This window comes from Talpa occidentalis, unplaced genomic scaffold, assembly GCF_014898055.3.
Source record: "Talpa occidentalis isolate TD23 unplaced genomic scaffold, MPIMG_talOcc4v2.1 talOcc4.11, whole genome shotgun sequence".
Taxonomy (NCBI): Eukaryota; Metazoa; Chordata; class Mammalia; order Eulipotyphla; family Talpidae; genus Talpa; species Talpa occidentalis.
The window spans coordinates 51,658,901-51,665,492 of NW_023601104.1; the positions used below are offsets into that span (position 1 = coordinate 51,658,901).

The 6,592-nt window shown below is 39.3% G+C and overlaps 1 pseudogene; it reads left to right on the forward strand.

The window, feature by feature from the left end:
- The first annotated feature begins 256 nt into the window (after positions 1 to 256).
- LOC119239695 (small nucleolar RNA U3) lies at positions 257 to 455 on the forward strand (annotated as a pseudogene).
- The last annotated feature ends 6,137 nt before the right edge of the window (positions 456 to 6,592 follow it).

Genomic DNA, 6,592 nt, shown 5'->3' on the forward strand with positions numbered 1-6,592 from the left:
GTGTGTGTGTGTGTGTGTGTGTGTGTGTGTGTGTGTGTGTGTGTGTGTGTGTGACAGTTTTCTACATGTAAGTATTGCCTATTTCTTATTGTAATCATTTGTAAAGTTACCACTTTGGTTTCTTTTGTGCATGAAATTCTTTTTCCATCACACTGATTGTTTTACAAATGGGCCAGCTAGGAATATTTGGCTGTGAAACAGAAAACCCAAAAGAAGCTTAAAGAAGCTAGTTTAATTTACTCACAACAAAAGTTGAGAGAGTATACTTTCAGGGGTTGTTTCTAGAGTTATTGCTGGAGAAGTTTCTCTGAACATGTTGAGCACTGGAAACTGCCAGGAGGAGACACACCGCACTCTCCTGTGGGGCTGAGCATGAGGCTGGCTCTGGGTATTGCTTCTGCAACTGCCTTTTGCCCCTGATGCTCATTCATCTCTTCCTCTGCAGTCTGAGTGGAAAGAAGAAAAAATGTCCAAGGGGTGAGCAGCGGTGGAGGCCGGTTTAGCAACTTGATGAAAGCAAAGAAGGTGCCTCTTTTGCCTGTTGTGACCTTATGGTCAGTGTGGCTTTGGCCTTCTGTCAGCGTTCTGAGGAGATTCAGAAGGGGAAAGCAAAAGCTTATATCAGACATGCAAAAAGCTCCTCAGGAGAGTTGGCCCACTTCTCACTGGACACAACTGCGTGGCACTGACTCCTCCAAGTGGTGAGGGAGGAGGCAAGGGTGAGAGGGGATGTTAGGTCAAAGAAACAACAGTGTCTCTCCACCTGACTTAAAGTAAATCTGTTAATTTGTGCTTATTGATCTTATACCAGCTGCCTTACTAAAACACTCTTACTATTTTAGTAGTGTTTCAATGGACTCCCTGACATTATCTAGGCTTGTATATCTACAGATAATGACAGCCAGTCTCTTCCTTTCAGGTAGATGTACCTTAATTCTTCTTCCCTTTTGCTTGCTTTATCTTTCTCTTTTTGGTCTTATTGCACTAGATAGCATCCTATCTTTGTCTTATGGGTGTAATAGCCTCTCAAGTCTTTTTGAAGATATTAATCAGAACTTATTTTTTTTCAGTTTTCTTTCATTCCTTTAATTATCTTTAATCCTTGGGGAAGCCTTTTGTCATTGTTCCCGTCCTTGTTAAATGCTGTTAGTTTTCCTTCAATAGCTGTTAAACCTCAATTGTTCTTTTAATATAAGTAATGATGAAAGACTAGGTTCGTTAATATAGGCAGCTAATACAGTCTCCTCTGGAACAGTATTTACCATTTGCCCTACAAATAGGCCTCTCCCGGACTGGGAGGGCTGCATGAGACCAGCAGGCTTCATTGGCAGTGCCTGGGCCTGCAGTTGCAGGCAGTGAACTGGCTCTTTCAACCACTCCCGGCCGTCAAGTTAAGCAGGACTCAATTCAGATGCTGAGGCAGGGGTCCGTTTGCCTCCTGGGCAGAGGGGCTTTCCTCCCCTGTCTGTTCTGAGGGTCTGGGCTCACAGCGTCCTGCCTTCCTTCTCTCAGGACCTCACTACCACGCAGGGAGCCCACAGACAGGATATTTTCTGTGAGCTACATTCTGAGGTTTAGCCAGGGGTTAAAAGCAGCTCTTACCCATAGCTCTGTATGAACAAGGGGAACAGGGACACCTGCCAAGGCCTGCTGTTCCAGGGGCAGTCCTCAAGTCCCCTCCAGAGCCTACTCTTGAGAGTGAGACTACTCTGAATATGGACCTCCCTCCTGCGCCTGCTGAGGGCTGCGTCTTTCGTTCTGGTCGTGGTCTCAGTTGATACCATCCCCTTTGCTTTTCTGTCTTCTAGGATTCTTTAGACTTCGTCTGTTGATGAAAATTTCCTTTACTATCCAGTATGTTCATGAATCTGTGCTGTGAAAAATATCAGTCTTTTCAGGACTTGAGGCCAGGAAGAGAAGTTCACATTTGGTGCCATCCTGATCCACCCTTCTCTGGAGGGATAGTTACAAAATAAAATTATTTACATGTGGCCCATGGCTGTCCTTCACGAAGCAAGCAAATGCAGCTGTGTGGTGATTGATTGTTAAGTAGCCATTCTGTACTTTCTGAAAATTTTCCAATAATAAAAACACTGTCAGTTTTGTATATAATGACACATTTCGTAGACTTTATTTTGAAGAAATGAATGTTGAGCCCCTAAAGTACTGATTCAATAGCTCTCAAAGTGTTTTTCCCCAAATTGGTGTTTGTCTGCACTCTGTGTGCTTGTCTCACTCAGGGGACAATTTCTTAAAGAATTTTTTTTTTTTTTGTTAAGCATTTTCTGACAATGCAAAATTTCCTCAATTTGATGTTTAAATAATATTGATGCCTAAGAATCGTAAACAGAAGTTTAATTCACTGTATTTAATGTGCTCTTTTCTCTTTTGAAATAGAGTAGAATTTTTTTTCCTGCTTTCTTCAGGAATGAAATTGTCCATTAAAGGAAGCTGTTATATTAGCATATCATTATATTTCATTTTTTAACTCACCTCTAGAATTATATTTCATTTTTTAACTCACCTCTAGAAGTGGCTACCTATCCTAGAAACTGTAGGAAAACCCTGAAGGCTCAGCTAATGATTAGATTGATAGATTTCACTGCAAAATTAAGAATAGTTTCCTTGCTTATTGTAGAACACAGAGCCAAGTCATCATCACTATAAACTCGAGGCAGAATTTGTAATTACATTTGAAAATGAAAAGGGATGATAGGACACGCTTGATTTTTTAAAAAAATATAATTTTTAATATATTTTACATCATTGTTCATTTCTGTACAATGTTTGCTTTCTCCTCTCAGGGGTAGTCCCCATAGAATTCCCACCACCAATGCACCTGGGCACCATCTCCATAGTTCCTAGTTTTCTTTCCTCCCCTGTTTTGATCCCTCTCCCCACCTCCCCTGTAGAATGTCTCTGATTTACAGTTGCCTGTTAATTATTTTTTGTTATTATTTTTCCCTGATCCCTTATTTGGTTCCTCTCTATTCCTCCTATAAGTAAAAATATCTGATAGTTTTCTTTTTCCTTCTGACTTATTTTACTGAGCATAATCTGTTCTATCTCCATCCATGTTGCTGCAAATGACATGAGTTTATTTTTGATTGCTGAATGGTATTCCATTGTGTATATGTACCACGTCTTCTTGATCTATTTTTGGGCATTTGGGTTGTTTCCATATCTTACTTATTATAAATAGTGCAGCAATAAATGTAGGGGTGCCCAGTATTCTTTTGAATTAAAGTGTGGGGGGACACACTTGTTTTGATGGTGGACTAGAGTTTCTAATCCTGAAAAACTTGAAGCTCATCATGTTAAAATGCTACAAAAATTATGCCACATGAACCAAATATCCAAAGGTTCTAAACAAAATAGTATCTCCTGAAATTAGTAAAGTTAAATGGCACTTATAATTCGAAGTTTTTCTAACAGAGTTCTGTGGGTCTGCCAGAGTCCACAAATGAGAACACCTTCTTAATTCTTTCTGCTTTATTTTATTTCAAAGGGACAGTAATATTACAAAGTATGATATAGATGAGCTTGAGTAAATATGTTAGAAATTAATGTCTAGCTCAGTAAAACAAACTTAATAGTAAATATTCTTTAGATTTTCACAGGAGGAATTATCAATTTACCGACTCACTTAAAAATCTCTTATTTATAAATTTGTAAAGTCAGTTGTTGTTCTTCGTCTTCTATTTGGTCACCATAATTCTTTCTAGCATTTTCTTCGGAAGGAGGGAAGTTACTAAATAAGTGAATATAACTCAGTCATTTGAGCTTAGTTTGTAAGCTAATAGTGTATGGAAGGATAATAAATTAGTTTGTTCACTAAAATGGGGTTCTAGGATTATTCAAGAGGAAATAGTGATTCATATATGGCTATTCCCTCTTGTTAGTCATTGATTATGGATTCTACCTTTATTAGTGAATGGCCAATATGCTTGGAACTGGGCATCCAATGGGCCAACTGAGAGTGTAAGAGTCTTTGGACAAATTCTCCAGAAAAATGGCCAGCAAAGCTGTCAAATTTCCTCAAAAAAAAAAAAAAAAAAAACAAAATAAAACAACTCAATGTTTGCTTTATTCTAATTTAAATTGCATGGTGATTTGCTAAGGCTTTAAAAATGCAATTTAATCCTGTTCAGTTCCCAAAGAGGGGTGAACATACAATGAAATGAATTAACTAGGCCAATCATAATCAAACACTGCAGAAAGCCAGGCAGACCCGCCATATGCCAAGGGTTTTACAAACAGATCTCATGCTGCCTGGGAAAACTTAACACTCTGTGTGTGTGTGTGTGCGCGCACACACACGTGTGTGTAGGTGTGTGTACGTGCGTATGCGTGTGTGTGTGTGTGTGTGTGTTTACTGGCAGAGGTAAGATATTCCTTAAGGAAGGAGCATTACTCCTTTCAGAAGATCTGTTCCTATGACTTGCAGCAAGGCACCCTTGAAGTAGTCATTGTATTTTGTAAGTAGTTAAATTTTAAATTCTTTTGGGTGCTGAGGACAAAATGGGATGCCACTAGGGTGGTAGCCTCTTTTCATCTTCTACCTTGGCTAAAGGCATCACCCTAATCCTCTCTAGGGTCCATTTGTTCATCTGAAAACAAGCACATTGAATCTGGAGCAAACCCTCAGTATTTCCTAAACTCAACTTTAAAAAATGCTGCTTCAAAGAAGCAGCAGTAGAACATTAAGAACAGCGGGTCCAGAGTAAAACTGTCAAAAACTGTTGGTTGGTGTTGCTGCAGATAACTTGTGTGACTTGGATAAATGACAATTTGAATGAATTTTGGTTTTTCTTATCTGTGAAATGGGGGTAATAATTTCACAATGTTGATGTTAGGATTAAGTGAGATAATATAGTGAAGTGCTTAACATACGGCATGACACATTGTAAATGCTTCATAAATGTTAACAATGATTATTGATATTATTATTATCAAGCAGTCAAAACTACCAAACCTTGTCTTCACGCACCAAGTAGTTATTGCTTAGTATGTGTCAACTGTCACTAAGTATTAGGAAAAAGAATATGCATCTCTGTTGGCTACAGATGGAAATTTCTGCCTCCTCACTTTCTTTAAAGACAAAACTTTGTGGTGTATCCTTCACTTAGACAGATCAACCCCATCCCACATGTAAAACTTTTAAAGACTAATGTATTTTCATGATGTTTAATGAACTACAGCAGCAACAAATAAAGAAATTCAAGTATACTTCTTGACTTCTGTCTCAAATAAAATATGGGTGGTAGACTTGAAAATAGGATTGTAGAAGAAAGAGGCCAGTATGACATGCCACTCTAAGGCCTTTGCGTGGGTTATTTTTGTTTTTACTCCCTTAGCCCCTCAAATGTAATGCCTGCCAAGATTCCCACAAGCGTAGCTACCGCCTGCTAAGTGCAGTTTTGCTTCTGTATAAGCATGGAGTCCCCTTGACTATTATGTTTGCTTGTGCATCTCTGGCAGCAGAAGGAAGAGTCACATCAGGCTGTGGGGTGTGGACCATTCCCACCACGTCTCCGGAGGGAGTGCACTCCGAGGTCCACCTTCTTGGAAAATGCTTTGGAGCAGGGTGGACTGTGAGCCAGGGACTTGTCTGGGCTTCCCATTAATCTCTGAAGATGGGAGGGTAATCCCTTCACAAATATGGGAATGGGGGCTGCTTTGAGGCTAGCAAATAATAAACAATGAGGTTTTTTTGTTTTTTTTTTATCCTGGATTCCTCCAGCCCTCCTCTCTCTAGTCCTCAGCAATAACTTAGCTCTTGTCTTCCTCACTGAAGGATTTAAAAGGAATGACCTTAATTCTCACTTTGTTTGCACTCTATCTTTTAAGGAGCTACAATGAAGACCAAGACAAACAGTAGATTAACAGTGGTACCTTTTATAGGGCTGATTAGTTCCTAAAATATGCTGAAAGGAAACAAAACCTAAGAGAAAAAAAAAAAGAGTGGAATGGGGGCTGAGACAGGAGCCTTTGTCGGTGAGTTTGAAACAGCTCCATTTCTCTCAGTAGTTGCAGATATTGACCTTCCAGTGAAATATTTCCTTTGTGTGTGAAGGCTTTGCCGGGATAGCATTTATAGTGTTAAGCAGGTGCCTGGTAAGTGTTTCTAAACAAATATTACTTCACTGCCTAATTTTGGTTTAAGGGGAGAGTTGCACTGGGGATGAATTCAGAAAACATTTGATTATGGCTCATCTGCTGCTCCTTGTAGTCAGGCCTATAAGTGCCTGACAGTGTCAAAATCAGAATTCCAAAGATGCTATTCCATGTGGAGTCATTAAGAGGAGCACAGCCTCCTAGAATCTCCTTCAGCTCCTCCGGATTTGAAGGAATTTATAGAGAAACTTCCAAGACACCTCAGGTATATCCAAATGAAAGCCAAAGCATTAGAGTGTGGCAGAGCTGAAAGTGTGTCTCTGGAATGAAAAAAAATATATAAAGCTACGCAGAAAATATTTCTGAGCACCAGCTTCTGTTTCCTTTAAGAGATGGGAAGATGTTACTGCAATTGTTCGATTTAATTTAAAGTTAAATAAAAACATGAAAGGCTAGGGTGCATTAATAAGATGAT